Source organism: Trachypithecus francoisi, unplaced genomic scaffold (genome assembly GCF_009764315.1).
Source record: "Trachypithecus francoisi isolate TF-2019V2 unplaced genomic scaffold, Tfra_2.0 Lachesis_group1, whole genome shotgun sequence".
Lineage (NCBI taxonomy): Eukaryota > Metazoa > Chordata > Mammalia > Primates > Cercopithecidae > Trachypithecus > Trachypithecus francoisi.
Window position 1 is genome coordinate 44,668,038 of NW_022681454.1, and position 16,835 is coordinate 44,684,872.

The 16,835-nt window shown below is 44.0% G+C and overlaps 1 protein-coding gene and 1 non-coding gene across 5 annotated transcripts in view; one reads left to right on the plus strand and one right to left on the minus strand.

The window, feature by feature from the left end:
• The window catches only part of ABCG2 (ATP binding cassette subfamily G member 2 (Junior blood group)), a 134,279-nt gene that overhangs the window by 4,501 nt on the left and 112,943 nt on the right, over positions 1 to 16,835 (plus strand). The window lies entirely within an intron of this gene.
• LOC117086435 lies at positions 136 to 242 on the minus strand. The gene has a single exon (XR_004438348.1). It is a non-coding gene; the product is annotated as a U6 spliceosomal RNA (small nuclear RNA).

A 16,835-nucleotide genomic window follows, 5' to 3' on the forward strand; every position in this document is an offset into this window, starting at 1 on the left:
TTAATTTTTTTTGTGGAGGCTGGGTCTTGCTATGTTGCCCAAGATGGTCTCAAACTCCTGGGCTCAAATTCTTGATTCTCCCGCCTCAGTCTCCCAAAGTGCTGGGATTACAGGCTTGAGCCATGGCTTGTCTTTTTAAATATAAGATGCTTCATGAATTTGCCTGTTATCCTTGCACAGGGGCCAAGCTAATCTTCTTTGTATCATTCCAATTTTAGTATATATGCTGCTAAAAGGAGCATGTTAGTGTGCCTAATAATAGATTATCATGCCAGAATTCCTGGGTTTGAATATTAATGCTATCACATGTGAAGCTATGAGATCCTGGGAAAGGATTCTTATGCCTCAGTTGCCTAATCTATAAAATGGGAATACTAATACTACCTACCTTATAGGGTAGTTGTGAGGACTAAATGAGTTAGCAGTGCAGGACACAAAGTATCTCTGTGAGTTTGCTAGGATTATCACTAAGTTTTGCTCAATAATTATACTTTAAAATAGAAACACCAACAACAGGCTGGGTGCGGTGGCTCACTCCTGTAGTCCCAGCACTTTGGAAGGTCGAGATGGGCGGATCACGAGGTCAGGAGATTGAGACCATGCTGGCTAACACGGTGAAACCCCGTCTCTACTAAAAATACAAAAAAAATTAGCCAGGCGTGGTGGTGGGTGCCTGTAGTCCCAGCTACTCAGGAGGCTGAGGCAGGAGAATGGGGTGAATCCGGGAGGTGGAGCTTGCAGTGAGCCAAGATTGCACCACTGCACTCCAGCCTGGGTGACAGAGCAAGACTCAATCTCAGAAGAAAAAAAAAGAAAAGAAACACCAACAATAAGATTCACACAGATATCAAACGTTCTTCTTGGATGTAGGTGTTGCCCCAGGTTTAATCATGGTCAAACATGTTCTTATGTGTGTAAATGTGAGGGATTAGTTTCCTGGGCTGTCAGCTAGCCTGGTTATGTAGGACTTTCCACATCATTCTGACAGATTGGACTTGACCCTGACAGTGATGAAAAGCCATCAACGCAGCTTCAAGCTGCGAAGTGCAATCAGAATTGCATTTTAGAAATGTCTCTTGCTGTAGCATAGATGCTGTAGCATAGGTAGGAAGAAGGTGAGGCTGGAGGCAGAAACCTGTTTGAATAGACTGTTTCAATAGTCCTAGAGGGAAATAATAAGATTTAAACTAAGCGATATGGTTTGGCTGTGTCCCTACCCAAATCTCATCTTGAATTGTAGCTCCCATAATCCCATGTGTTGTGGGAGGGACCTTGTGGGAGATAATTGAGTCATGGGGCCAGTTCCCCCATACTGTTCTCCTGGTAGTGAATAAGTCTCACAAGATCTGATGGTTTTATAAGGGGAACTTCAACACTATTTTTTGTTATTTTTCTTATTAATATAAGAAGACAGGAATGTCAGGCCTCTGAGCCCAAGCTAAGCGATCATACCCCCTTGTGACCTGCACATATACATCCAGATGGCCTGAAGTAACTGAAGGATCACAAAAGAAGTGAAAATGGCCTGTTCCTGCCTTAACTGATGACATTACCTCGTGAAATTCCTTCTCCTGGCTCAGAAGCTCCCCCACTGAGCACCTTGTGACCCCTGCCCCTGCCCGCCAGAGAACAACCCCCTTTGACTAATTTTCCATTACCTGCCCAAATCCTATAAAACAGCCCCACCCCTATCTCCCTTCACTGACTCTCTTTTCAGACTCAGCTCGCCTGCACCCAGGTGAAATAAACAGCCTTGTTGCTCACACACAAAAAACGGGATGAAACCCCTTTCACTTGGCTCTCATTTTCTCTCTTCCCTGTCACCATGTAAGATGCGCCTTTTGCCTTTCACCATGATTGTGAAAGGTATGTGTATTCCCCAGCCACATGGAACTGTGAGTTCATTAAACCTCTTTTTCTTGATAAATTACCCAGTCTCGGGTATGTCTTTATCGGCAGTGTGAGAATGGACTAATATACTAAGGCAGTAGGGTAAAGCACTGAGCAGAGGTCCCATCAGGAGCCTGTCATGACTCATAGGATATCATATTAAAATGCTTAGCTTATGCTTCCTGTCTACATTGAAGCCCTGTGAGAACTAAGATAGAGTCTACTTCCTATGGAACCCCAGCCCCAGCTCACAGTAGGTCCTTGATAGCTATTTGGTGAATAAATGGGTAAAGAATAGATGAAATCCTGCTGTGGTCTCCAAGGCTCTGTGATCTGGCCCCTGCCCCTTTCTCCAATCTCATCATGCTTCACTCTCCTCATTGTTCTTATCACATTGCCTTCCTCTAGGCCTTTGGAAATGCCAAACTGTGACTTCTATCTAGTGTAGGGGTTGGCAAACTACTGCCTTTGTGACAAATCCTTCCTGCTAACTTTTTATGAATAAGTTTTATTGGAACACAGCCATACCCACTTGTTTATGCATTGTCAACAACTGCTTTAGTGCTGCAACAGCAGAATAGAGGAGTTGTGACACAGCCCATACAATACAGCCTGTGAAGCCCAAATATTCACTATCTGGCCCTTTACAAAAAAAAAGTTTGCCAACCCTTCACACTGCTATGAAGAAATACCTGAGACTGGGGTAATTTATAAAAGAAAGAGGTTTAATTGACTCACAGTTCCACAGGGCTAGGGAGGCCTCAGTAAACTTACAATCATGGCAGAAGGGGAAGCAAACACATCCTTCTTCACATGGCAGCAGCAAGAAGTGCTGAGTGAGGGGGCGGAAAGGCCCTTATACAACCATTAGATCTCGTGAGAACTCACTCACTATCATGAGAACAGCATGAAGGTAACTGAACTCATGATTCAATTACCTCCTACTGGGTCCTTCCCATGACATGTGGGGATTATGGGAACTACAATTCAAGATGAAATTTGGGTGAGGACACAGCCAAACCATAAGATTCCTCCCCTGACCCCTCCCAAATCTCATGTCCTCACATTTCAAAACACAATAATGCCCTTCCAGCAGTCCCCCAATGTCTTAACTCATTCCAGCATTAACCCAAAAGTCCAAGTCCTAAGTCTTATCTGAGAAAAGGCAAGTCCTTTCTACCTTTGAGCCTGTAAAATCAAAAGCAAATTAGTTACTTCCTATATACAATGGGGGTAACAGCATTGGGCAAATATACCCATTCCAAATGGGACAAATTAGCCACAATGAAGGGGCTACAGGCCCCATGCAAGTCTGAAATCCAATAGGGCAATCATTAAACCTTAACATTCCAAGATGATCTCCTTTGACTTCATGTCTCACATCCAAGTCACCCTGACGGAAGAGGTAGGTTCCCATGGCCTTGGGCAGCTCTTCCTCTGTTGCCCGTCAAGGTATAGCTCCCCTTCCAGCTGCTTTCATGGCTGGTATTGAGTATCTGCAGCTTTTCCGGGTGCACAGGGCAAGCTATTGTTGGATCTGCCATTCTGGGGTCTGGAGGACGGTGGCCCACTTCTCATAGCTCCACTAGGCAGTGCCCCACTGGGGACTCTTGGGGTTCCAACCACACATTTCCCTTCCACGCTGCCTGTATTAGTCCATTTTCACACTGTTGATAAAGACATACCTGACACTGGGCAATTTACAAAGGCAAGAGGTTCAATGGCAAACTCACAGTTCCACATGGTTGGGGAAGCCTCAGTCATGGCAGAAGGCAAGGAGTAGCAAGTCACATCTTATGTGGATGGCAAAGAGAGAGCTTGTGAAGGAAAACTCCTATTTTTTTAAACCCTCAGATCTCATGAGACTCATTCACTATCACGAGGACAGTGGCCCATGATTCAATTACCTCCTACCAGGTCCCTCCCACGACATGTGGGAATTCAAGATGAGATTTGGGTGGGGACACAGCCAAACCATATCACTGCCCTAGCAGAGGTTCTCCATGAAGGCTCTGCCCCAGAAGCAGACTTCTGTCTGGACAGCCAGGCATTTCTATACATTCTCTGAAACGTAGGTAGAGGTTCCCAGACTTCAATTCTTGACTTCTGCACACCTGCAGGCCCAACACCATATGGAAGCTGCCAAGGCGTGGGGCTTACACCCTCTGAGGCAATGGCCTGAGCTGTATGTTGGCCCCTTTTAGTCATGGATGGAGTGGCTGGGATGCAGGGCACCAAGTCCCAAGGCTGCACACAGCAAGAGGGCCCTGGACCCAGCCCAAGGAACCATATTTCCCTCCTAGGCCTCAGGGCCTGTGATGGGAGGGGCTGCTGTGAAGGTCTCCAACATGTGCTAGAGACATTTTCTCCACTGTCTTGGTGATTAACATTCAGCTCCTTGTTACTTATGGAAATTTCTTCAGTGTGCTTGAATTTCTCCCCAGAAAATAGGGTTTCTTTTATATTGCATTGTCAGGCTGCAAATTTTCCAAACTTTTATGTTCTGCTTCCTCTTGAATGCTTTGCTGCTTAGAAATTTCTTCCACCAGATACCCTAAATCATCTCTCTCAAGTTCAAAGTTCCACAGATCTCTAGGGCAGGGGCAAAATGCCACCAGTCTTGTTGCATAACAAGAGTGACCTTTACTCCAGTTCCCAACAAGTTCCTCATCTCCATCTAAGACTACCTCAGCCTGGACTTTATTGTCCATATCACTATCAGCATTTTGGTCAAAACCATTTAACAAGTCTCTAGGAAGTTCCAGACTTTCCCACATCCTCCTGTCTTCTGAGCCCTCCAAGTCTCTAGGAAGTTCCAAACTTTCCCACATTTTCCTGTCTTCTTCTGAGCCCTACAAACTGTTCCAGTCTGCCTGTTACCCAGTTCCAAAGTCATTTCCACATTTTTGGGTATCCTTATAGCAGCAACCCACTCTCTGTGGTACCAATTTACTGTATTAGTCCGTTTTCATGCTGCTATGAAAAAATACCTGAGACTGGGTAATTTATTTTTATTTTATTTATTTATTTATTTAGAGACACAATTTCACTCCGTTGCCTAGGCTGGAGTGCAGTGGTGTGATCTCAGCTCACTGCAACCAGTGCCTCCCAGGTTCAAGCGATTCTTGTGCCTCAGCCTCCCTAGTAGCTGGGATTACAGGTGTGCACTACCACACCTGGCTAATTTTTGTATTAATAGTAGAGATGGGGTTTCACCATGTTGGCCAATCTGGTCTTGAATCCTGAGCTCAAGTGATCCACCTACCTCGGCCTCCCAAAGTGCTGGAATTACAGGCATGAGCCACTGGGCCGTCCAGAGTCTGGGCAATGTATAAAAGGAAGAGGTTTAATTGACTCACAGTTCTACAGGGCTGGAGAGGCCTCAGGAAACTTACAATCATGGCAGAAGGGGAAGCAAACATGTCCTTCTTCACATAGTGTCAGGAAGAAGTGGCGAGCAAAGTGGGATGGGAAAGCCCTTTATAAAACCATCAGATGTCATGACAACTTACTATCACAAGAACAGCATGAGGGTAATCGCCCCCATGATTCAATTACCTCCCACCAACTCCCTCCCACGACACATGGGGATTATGGGAACTACAATTCAAGATGAGATTTGGGTAGGGACATAGCCAAACTATATCACTGCTCTACTGTTCTCTGTCAGCCTACAGGAGGAAAAGCAAGGCTGACAGAAGGATGCTCCTTCAGGAGGAGGCAGCACTAAAAGCACTTTGAATCAAGATCAATGGGAAACCACCCCAATAAACACATTTTAGATGTTTTAGAAAAAGAAAGAAATACACAAACAAATAGAAAATAACAATTGTTGGCAAGAATGTGAAGAAATTGGAACTCTTGTGCACTGTTGGTGGAATGTAAAATGGTGTAGCTACTGTGGAGAACAGTATGGTGGTTCCTCAAAAAACTAAACACAGAATTACCATACAATCCCACAGTTCCACTTCTAGGTATATACCCAAAAGAATTGAAAGCAGGGGCTCTGACAGATGTTTATACAGCCATATATATAACAGCGTTATTCACAACAGCCAAAAGTGGAAGCAACCCTAATCTTCATCAACTGTTGAATGAATGAACAAAATGTGGTATACACAGAGAATAGAAGATTATGCAGCCTCAAAAGGAATGAAAATTCTGACTGCAACATGAATGAACCTTGAAAACATTATGCTGAGAGAAATAAGGACAAATACAATATGATTCCACTCATATTAGGTACTGAGGATAGTCAAATTCATAGAGACAGAAAGTAGAATGGTTGCCATTGGGGAGAAGGTGAAGGGTTGTTTAATGAGCAAGAAGTTTCAGTTTGGAAGATGAAAGAAGTTCTAGAGATGGATGGTGGTGATGGTCGCACAACAATGAATATACTTAATGCCATAAAACAGTACACTTAAAAATGATTTGAGCCTTTAATCCCAGCACTTTGGAAGGCTGAGGCAGGCAGATCACCTGAGGTCGGGAGTTCAAGACCAGCCTGACCAACATGCAGAAATGCCATGTCTACTAAAAATACAAAGTTAGCCGGGTGTGGTGGTGTGTGCCTGTAATCCTAGCTACTTGGGAGGCTAAGGCAGGAGAATCACTTGAACTGGGGAGGCGGAGGTTGCCGTGAGCCAAGATCACGCTATTGCACTCCAGCCTGGGCAACAAGAGTGAAACGCTGTCTCAAAAAAAAAAAAAAAAAAAAAGGTTTGAATGCTACATTTTTATATTATGAATATTTTACCACAGTAGAATAAAGTAAAACAACTCTACCCTCAGGTATTTGCATGCCTGCCTCCTACTTATTCTTCAGTTTTCTGCTTAAATAGCATGTCCTCAGGGAAGCTCTCCTATTGCTCTATGTAATTTCCTTGTAGAACATATCACTAGCTGAAATTACCTTTTTTATACATGCTATCATCTGTCTTCTCCATTAGAATATAAGCTTTTCCAGCATAAGATCTTTGCTTGATTCAAAACTGTACCCTAACACTCCGTTTTTGTCACATAGTAGATATTCAGTGAATACTTGTGGAACAGTGCACTGAGAAAAAGAAAGGGTTCCACCTGGAGGTTGTATTAGTAAATGTACTCTGTGGCAACTTTAAATGTACAATACTCAAAAGTCAAAATCAAACTGAACATTTAAATTCAAAACAGTATTAGCTGTGATAGTGGAGAAGGCATGAAGAAAAGTGTACACGCACATCTGTGTAAAATATTTCCTGTCATGCACTTTTCACATCACCTCCCTGCTCAGGTTCCCAATTCCCAGGACCTCAGCAATTCCCTTATTTCCTTTCCATGTATTGCCCGTTCACTTACCTACAGTCAATGGCTGCTTTGGTGCTACAATGCCAATGTGGAGTGATCGCAAAAAGAATGCATATCCCACAAGCCTAAAATATTCACTATCTGGCCTTTTACAGAAAAAGTTTACCAACCAACCCATGACATAGGTAAAGATAACAGACTAGAGATACTGTCTACTCTTCTCTAAGAACTTTCATGATAGTCATTCAAGTCAATCAAGATATGTTTTTTGGGATTGGAGACTATTATTCAAAGTAACTCAGGAATGGAAAACCAAACATTATATGTTCGTACGTTCTCACTCATAATTAGGGGCTAAGCTATGAGGTTGCAAAGGCATAAGAATGACACAGTGGACTTTGGGGACTCGGGGGAAAGGGTGGGAAGGGGGTAAGGGATAAAAGACTACAAATTGGGTTCAGTGTGTACTGCTCAGGTGATGGGTACACCAAAACTTCACAAATCACCACTAAAGAACTTACTCATGTAACCAAATACCACCTGTTCCCCAAATCTTAGGGAAATAAAAAATTAATTAAAAAACAAGAGAAAAGTTTATTGAGTTCCTACTATGTTTCCAGCACTGTGTTAGTCACTGGAGATAGAACAATGAATGAAATAGAAATCCCTGCTGTTACAAAGCTCACTTTCTAGAGGGAGGAGGACAAATAATAAACAATAAACAAATAAATAATGTATGTTAGACGGTGAGAGGATTACAGAGAGATGCATAGTAAGGAGTAATCAAGAAGGCAAAGAAAGGTTTTGCAATTTTAAACACAGTAATTGGGGTAGGCCTTGTGAAGAGGTTGACATTTGAGCAAATATTTGAAGAAAGACTGAGAGGGAATGAAGAGACCATCTGGGAGGAAAGTATTTCAGGTAGAGGGAATAGAGGCAGGAACATGTCTAGTGTTCTAGAGAAACACCTGGGAAACCAGTGTGGATAGCAGAAACATTCTACCTGGGTTCTCACACTCATGTGTTCCTTTTTTTTTTAACTTTTAGAAACATAGTCTTACTCTGTCACCCAGTCTGGAGTGCAGTGGTGTGATCATAGCTCACTGCAGCCTCAAACACCTGGGCTCACGCAATCCTTCCTCCTCAATCTCCTAAGTAGTTGGGACTACCGGAATGTGCTACTGTGCACTGCTAATATTGTGTTTTTAGAGTCTGAGTCTATGCTGCCCAGGGTGGTCTTGAACTCCTGGCTTCAAGAGACCCTGCTGCCTCAGCTTCCCAGAGTGCTAGGATTACAGGTGTGAGCCACCATGCTTACTCCCATGTATACATGCATTCTTTTTTTTTTTTTTTTTTTTTTTTTAAGGCAGAGTCTCACTCTGTTGCCCAGGCTGGAGTGCTGTAGTGTGATCTTGGCTCACTGCAACCTCCACCTACCGGGTTCAAGCAATTCTCCCACCTCAGCCTCCCGAGTAGTTGGGACTATAGGCACGCACCACCACACCTGGCTAATTTTTGTATTTTTAGTAGAGACAGGGTTTCACCATGTTGGCCAGGCTGGTCTTGAACGCCTGACCTCAAGTGATCTGCCTGCCTCGGCCTCACAAAGTGCTGAGATTACAGACATGAGCCACCACGCCTGGCCTCCATGCAGTCTTGTTATGTGCAAATATTGACTGCTGGTTTAAGGTATCTTCCCCTTCCTGTAGGACAACATCCCAACTTTGCAGGGTATGCCCGCTCACACTACAGTTGAGCCTTTGACAGGCCAATTCACTGTTCTATCAAGCCAGCTGCTCTGTAAGATCTAGGTTTATACTGAATTTTGAGAATACGAGACCTCTTTTACCATAATATATGCCCGTGATCACAGACAATATTATATGCAATATTAAAGCAACAGATAAGGCATTCTGTAACTTCATAATAGTAGTATTAGTAGAAACTCTGCAGGCAGGGAATAAAATGTAAAATTAAAAAAAAAAATTTTTTTTTGAGACGGAGTCTTGCACTGTCACCCAGGCTAGAGTGCAGTGGCATGATCTTGGCTCACTGCAACCTCCGCCTCCCGGGTTCAAGTGATTCTCCTGCCTCAGCCTCCCGAGTAGCTGGGATTACATGTGACCACTGCCACGTCCAGCTAATTTTTGTATTTTTAGTAGAGGGGGGGGTTTCACCATGTTGGCCAGGCTGGTCTTGAACTCCTGACCTCAGGTGATCCACCCTCCTCGGCCTCCCAAAGTGCTGGAATTACAGGTGTGAACCACGGGACTCGGCCGCAGTGCAAAATTTTATCCAGAACATGTAGCTATTCCTGAGAAGATAAAGGGCTGTTCCTTTTATGTTGGGAAGAGTTCACACAATCAGCTACTACTAAGTGGCCATCTGGTCACCCCAGACAATAGTGCCTTATCAGCGGCTTAGTGTTGACTTCAGCTTTTGGTCAATGGGACATTCAGCAGTAGGCATAGTCAGAGCAGCCTTGGTGAGGGAAAACCATGTTATTAGCTCACACGTAACTTCATTCCATGTTGGCACAGTTTGTACAGGGAGCCACTGAACAAGCACCGGGATACCTGGAGAAAGAGGCTTACTGACATTCACAAAATAGGTCATCTTGATCATCTGATTTTTGAGAACCTCCACCATCGTGATACAATCTACTGGATATATATGCGGCACACAAATATTCCCACCCTCTGTGTCCATTCCAAAAGATCCATGCATAGTCCACCTAACCACCAATTTTTCAATTAGTTTTTTTCAAGTCTCCAGCCAGCCAGCCAATCCACTAGCCACGGCTCATAAGTCATCAGAGATCTTTGTGCCTTAAGCTATGAAGTAAACAACCAGATATATCACTCAAGTTTCTGTCCACAGGGAGGATTTCCCTTCAGCACAGTCTTTAACAGTCACGCCTAAGTGGGTTTAACAGTCACGCCGAAGTATAGTCGTCCCCTTCTTGTCAGTGTCATCATCATTTTCAGATCCATAATGCACAAGCTAGCCCCCATAACAAAGAAATATCCTGCCCAAAATGTCAGTGGGGCCAAGGTTGAGAGAAACACTGGCTTAAAGGAAGATTCATGGTATTCTTCGGTGGATGGAGCTTTCAGTCTCTGAACTGACGCAGGTCTGGGAATTAGGTACAATGCACGGTTTGGCAACTCAAGTTAGGGTTCTGCCTAACAGACCTAGATTTTTTTCTGCCTAGATGTCAAGCAGCATCTTAGGAAGCAGTGAATTAATGATTTTTCAGGACCCCATCATCCATTAGCCCTTGCCAGAGGGCTCAGCAGATCAAAGCAGTTTGATTACTGTTCCATCTCTGTGGTTTACTGTGGTAGTGGCACCATGTTGTCCCTAACAGTGAAGCTACTACCTGGCCTTTGACATGTCAGGACCCCATTATTCCCACTGAAATGAAAGCACACAATTTCACTGCAGCCTCGTCCAGCAACACCTCTGACCTATAGTGCTCCTTGAGGATGCTAGTCCCTGGCTCACTAGTGCATTTCCTCATGTCTTAGTGAAAGGAGAGCTTTTTGAATCTTCCCAGAAGAGTCAAGTTAGTAAATGGCTGAGAAGATTGAACATAATGGACCCAGTCCTATTTCCCTGAATTTTCTAACCCTTTGTCTGTAATATGTTAGGGAATTTATGGCATTTCAGTCTCATTAACTCCAGACTATCATTGAGTCCAGGCTTTCATTGGCTAACCTTTTCAGACTGTTAGAACCATCCCCGGTACTCTAGCCAACATTCTATATTCTAAATCCTGGGGGAGTACACCCAGGTCAATAAATTTGGCTTGAATATTATACTTTATCCCCATTGGTCCAACACCCTTATAATTTACACTCTCAGCTCTTCCCCAGTCCTCTTCTGATATCTGGCAAAATCATGCAACTCTCTCTTTTTTTTTTTTCCAAATTGCCTTTTAAGACTATCTCACTCTGTCACCCAGGCTGGAGTGCAGTGACATAATCATGGTTCACTGAAACCTCAATGTCCTGGGCTCAAGTGATCCTCCTGCCTCAACCTCCCATATAGCTGGGACTACAGGTGTGCACCACTGTGCATGGCTAATAATTTTTTTAATTTTTGTAGACCAGGCATTGTGGCTCTCGCCTGTAATCCCAACACTTTGGGAGGCCAAGGCAGGAGAATCACTCGAGCCCAGGAGTTGAGACCAACCTAGGCAACATAGCAAGACCTAATCTCTACAAAACAAATGAACTAACTAACTAACAAAAACAGATTTGAGTGTGGTGGGATGTACCTCTGGTCCCAGCTACTTGGGAGGCTGAGATGGGAGAATCGTTACAAAAACTTTTTTTTCTGTAGAGATGGGACCTTTGTTGCCCAGGCTGGTCTTGAACTCCTGGGCTCAAGTGATCCTCCTGCCTCAGCCTCCCAAAGTGCTGTGATTACAGGCATGAGCCACCACGCCTGGCCCAACTCTCTTAGTATATAGATTCCCTCTCCTCCTAGAGAAGACCTGTACTCTCTCTGGCATATTGTTCCGGTTATCTATCCCTACCTAACAAACCGCTCTAAAACTGAAAGGCTTAAAACAATTTGTCATATGTCTCATCGTTCTGATTGGAGTGGATTTGAGAGAGAATGGGGGAGGGACTGGAGAAGTGAGTATCTTTTGAAGAGTTTTGTTGTAAAAGAGAACAAAACGATAGGGCAGTAGTTGGAAGAAGATGTGGAATCAAGAGGAATATTTTTAAGGATGGGGGAAATAAATAACAGTGGGCCAGTGGTGGTAATCCCGGCACTTTGGGAAGCTGAGGCGGGTAGACTGCTTGAGCCCAAGAGTTTGAGACCAGCCTGGGCAACACAGCAAGACCTTGTCTCTATGAAAAATACAGAAATTAGCCAGGCATGGTGGTGTGCACCTGTAGTCCCAGTTACTCAGGAGGCTGAGGTGGGAGGACCACTTGTGCCCAGGAGTTCAAGGCTTCAGTGAGCTATGATCGAAACACTGCACTCTAACCTGGGTGACAGAATGAGACTCTATTCTCCCCCCCAAAAAATTAATACAGGATGCTAGGTGTGGTGGCTCACGCCTGTAATCCCAGCACTTTGGGAGACTGAGGCAGGTGGATCACAAGGTCAGGAGATCAAGACCATCCTTGCCAACATGGTGAAACTCTGTCTCTACTAAAATACAAAAAATGAGCTGGGCGTGGTGGCATGTGCCTATAGTTCCAGCTGCTTGGGAGGCTGAGGCAGGGGAATCACTTGAACCCAGGAGGTGGAGGTTGCAGTGAGCCAAGATCGCACCACTGCACTCCATCCAGCCTGGCAACAGAGCAAGACTCCATCTCAAAAACAAACAAACGAAAAAGAAATATAGCATATTTATACTGTGGGGAAATACATCAGTGGAGAGGAATATGTGTGTGTGTGTGTACATATATATATATATGCATGCAATGATATAGAAGAGAAAGGGGGAAAGTGCTGTTATTGAGTTAGGAAAAAGGGGATGGGACTTCATGCAAAGTAGAGACATTGCTTTAGGCCTTAGTAATATGGACAGTTCCTCTAGGGTAGGGTAATGGGAGAGAAGGCAGAGGATGCCAGTGGGTGGGCAGATACGGTGAACAGAATCTGAAGTTCTCTTTTGCTTACTTCAATTTTCTCAGTCAAGTAGGGCATAAGGTTATCATCTGAGAATGACTATGGGAGGGGAAAGATGAAAATGTGACGGTGTTGAAGTAGGAAATAGAAGAGTGAATGGGCTAGGGAAGTACAGTATGAGTTATCAGGCATTACTGATGGTCCTGGCACTGGGATTCTTGATCATGAATTTAAAATCAGATAATTACAGGTCTTGGTGGTTCAGGCCAGTAATCCCAACAGTTTGAAAGACTAAAGCGGGAAGATTGCTTGAGCCCAGGAGTTTGAGACCAGCCTGAGCAATACAGTGAGACCCTGTCCCTATAAAGAATTTTTAAAAATTAGCTGGGTGTGGTGGCATTCATCGGTAGTCCCAGCTACTCAAGAGGCTGTGGTGGGAGGATCATTTGCATCCCGGAGTTCAAAGGCTGAAGTGGGCTAAGATCTCGCCACTGTACTCTCCAGCCTGGGTCACGGGGTGAAACCCTGTCTCAAAAAAAACTAAAAATTCAAACATAAGATCAAATAATTTATTATTCTTACGTGTTTTTCTCCACCCACATTCAACTGCAGGGGTACAGGCACAGAGCGGGCGGGGGACAGGAATTTAACGAGGGTTTGTGGTTTTGCCAAGCAAGTGACAAAGCGAAAGGGGAGCAGAAGAGCTGAGGGCGTTTGCAAGAATATAATTATAATGATCATGGAATTTCGGCAGGTATGGTGAGTAAAGAAAGCAGTGAGGGGTGAGGCACAGTGAAATACTGGCGTAATTAATGGATTGTAGGCCCTGGTGGAGGAAGGTCAAAGGTTTGCCGGAGTTGGGTTACTAGAGGGGTTTAGGCGGAAAGATAGACTATGCTTACAAATTCTATGGCATGACCTGCAAGTACATAGCTAAGGCAGGGTGGAGGAGAGAAGTTCAAGGTAGTCAGAGGCCAGAGTGCTGGGGAGATCGTTTTTGGAGGTACAGAATTCACCAAGAATTAAGACAGAAGTAGTGTCACAGAGAGTGACAGTACCAAGAGCTATAATTACTGATACATGCAGGACATGGTTCTGAAATCTGAAGATGGCAGCAACCATGCAGAGGTAGTCAGTGTTAAAGTGTAATGACATGTAATTCAAAGCTGAGCTCTTCTGGGGAAAGTTATTAGATGATCCACTTTGGGATGTTCATATTTTTTAGTAGTTTCTCATCTCAGAATAAGCAATAGCAGAATGTGAAATTTTAATCACAAGAGGGCGCTGGAGTCCAGCAAATGATTCCTTTTGGTTTTCACCTAAAGCTAGGGCAATCATACTCGAGAGAGGAAGAGGACACTACTAATAATTATTTGGGGGCAATATGTGTAAATTGGGACATAGGCTCACACCTTCTCCTACACTATATAAGCATGGGCAATTTAAGAATGAACTAGCTGTGCACCAAAAGCTCTAATTCTCATAAATCATTCGAAATGCTTTTGACTTGCAATCAGGTAAGAGAAAAATGGCCAAACTTGATTTTATCTGGAAGAGAGGATTGAGAAAGACTTTCCCTCTGGCCCACATCTCTAGTTATATTTATTATTTATCCCATTTTTCCCTTTAGTGCAGTACCAGTTGACTGTATTTTCTTTTTTTTTTTTTTTTTTTTTTTTTGAGGCGGAGTCTCGCTCTGCCGCCCAGGCTGGAGTGCAGTGGCCGGATCTCAGCTCACTGCAAGCTCCGCCTCCGGGTTCACGCCATTCTCCTGCCTCAGCCTCCCAAGTAGCTGGGACTACAGGCGCCCGCCATCTCGCCCGGCTAGTTTTTTGTATTTTTTAGTAGAGACGGGGTTTCACCATGTTAGCCAGGATGGTCTCGATCTGCTGACCTCGTGATCCACCCGTCTCGGCCTCCCAAAGTGCTGGGATTACAGGCTTGAGCCACCGCGCCCGGCCGACTGTATTTTCAAGTTAAGAGAATTGCTGTGTTCCCTAAAGTATCTCGGTCATTTGAAAGTAAAGCGTTCTCTGCTGGGCACATTGGCTCACGCCTGTAATCCCAGCACTTTAGGAGGCCAAGACGGACAGATCATGTAGTCAGGAGATCGAGCCCATGCTAGCTAACACGGTGAAACCCCGTCTCTACTTAAAATACAAAAAAATTATCCAGGTGTGGTGGTGTACTCCTGTAATCGCACCTACTCGGGTGTCTAAGGCAGAAGAATCGCTTGAACCTAGGAGGAGGAGGTTGCAGTGAGCTGAGATCACGCTATTGCACTCCAGCCTGGACAATAGAGTGAGACTCCATCTCAAAAAGAAAATTAAAATGAAAACATGATGACGATCATAAAGATGGAAATAACAGACACTGGGGTCTCCAAAAGTGGGGAGGCAGGGGTTGAACAATTACCTATCAGGTACAATGTTCACTGTTTGGACACTGGGTACACTAGGAAGCTCAGTCCCCACCAGTATGCAATCCACTCATGTAACAAACAAGCACATGCAACCCCAAATCTAAAATAAAATAATTTTTAAAATACACAATGAAAATGGCTTTTGTTAAGTCTCGTTTAGCACATTCTCTTCTTAATTAGCCACACTGCTCTCTCTTCTTCTTCTTTTATATTTTATTTTATTTTTATTTTATTTATTTTATTTTTTTAGGGACCAGGTCTCTCTGTGTTGCCCAGGCTAGAGTGCAGTGGCCAATCCCTGGTGCAGTCACAGGGCACTACAGTCTGGAGTTCCTGGCCCCGAGAAATCTTCTCACCTCATTCTCCTGAGTAGCTGGGAATACAGGGGCAAAACACTGCATCTGCGCTTCTTCTGAACAAATGCAAATAAAATCAACTCTGGCTTCTGTTATTCCTTGAAAAAAAAAAATGTATGTATGGACCAGGTATGGTGGCTTATGCCTGTCCTTCCAGCATTTTGGGAAGAAGCTAGGAGTTTGAGACCTGTGTGGGCAACAAAGCAAGACTGTCTCTACAAAATATTAGCCAGTTATGGTGGCAAGTGCCTATATTCCCAGGTACTCAGAAGGCTGAGGTTTGAGGCTGCAGTGAGCTGTGATTGTACCACTGCACTCCAGCCTGGGCAACAGAGCAATATCCCATCTCTAAAAAAAAAAAGTATGTATTTACAGCTTCCAGCACACTTTTAACCATTTGGGGCTTATTTCTACCATTCTTTTTGCTTTAGAACAACATCCTTCATCCTCACTGAATGGGATGAATATAAATAGCACCTCAAGAAAATAAGGAGAAGGTAAGGCTGCTGGGGAGAGCATTTCAAAATAAACTACAAATAGATTTTACAATTTATTTTACTCCCCTTCAACGAACGCAAAAATATTGCCTTACTAGCCAGGCACAGTGGTGCCTGCCTGCAGTCCCAGCCACTGGAGGCTGAGGCAGGAAGGTTGCTTGAGCTCAGGAGTTCCAGTTCCACTTAGGCAACATAGAGAGGCACTGTCTTAAACGTATATATGTATGTGTGTGTGTGTGTGTGCGCGCGCGCATGTGTGTGTAGGATTACTTACATTACTTACACCTTTAACCTAATTATATCTAATTCAATCAAAACATATTTTATTACCAACTTATATGTGCATTAGGATTCTACACCTGTAGAAATACCCACAAGGTAATAGTCTTATACAAGATGCTTAGGTTGTTTTGTTTTGTTTTGTAAGACACATCTTTAAGATGCATTCAGCCGGGCGTGGTGGCGGTGCCTGTAGTCCCAGCTACTGGGGAGGCTGAGGCAGGAAAATGGCGTAAACCCGGGAGGCGGAGCTTGCAGTGAGCTGAGATCCGGCCACTGCACTCCAGCCTGGGTGAGACCCCGTCTCAAAAAAAAAAAAAAAAAGATGTATTCAAAGAGGGATCTACCACTAGGATACAAAAGCAAAAATCATATTCAGTCAAAAATAACTGAGTCAAAAATAACTGGCAACTGGGGAAAATGGTGAATAGCAGAGAGGATTCTGTTTATTAGTTTTATCTGTAGGTTATCTTTGGCAAAGGAAGAGCATAGCATATTGCTACTACCATG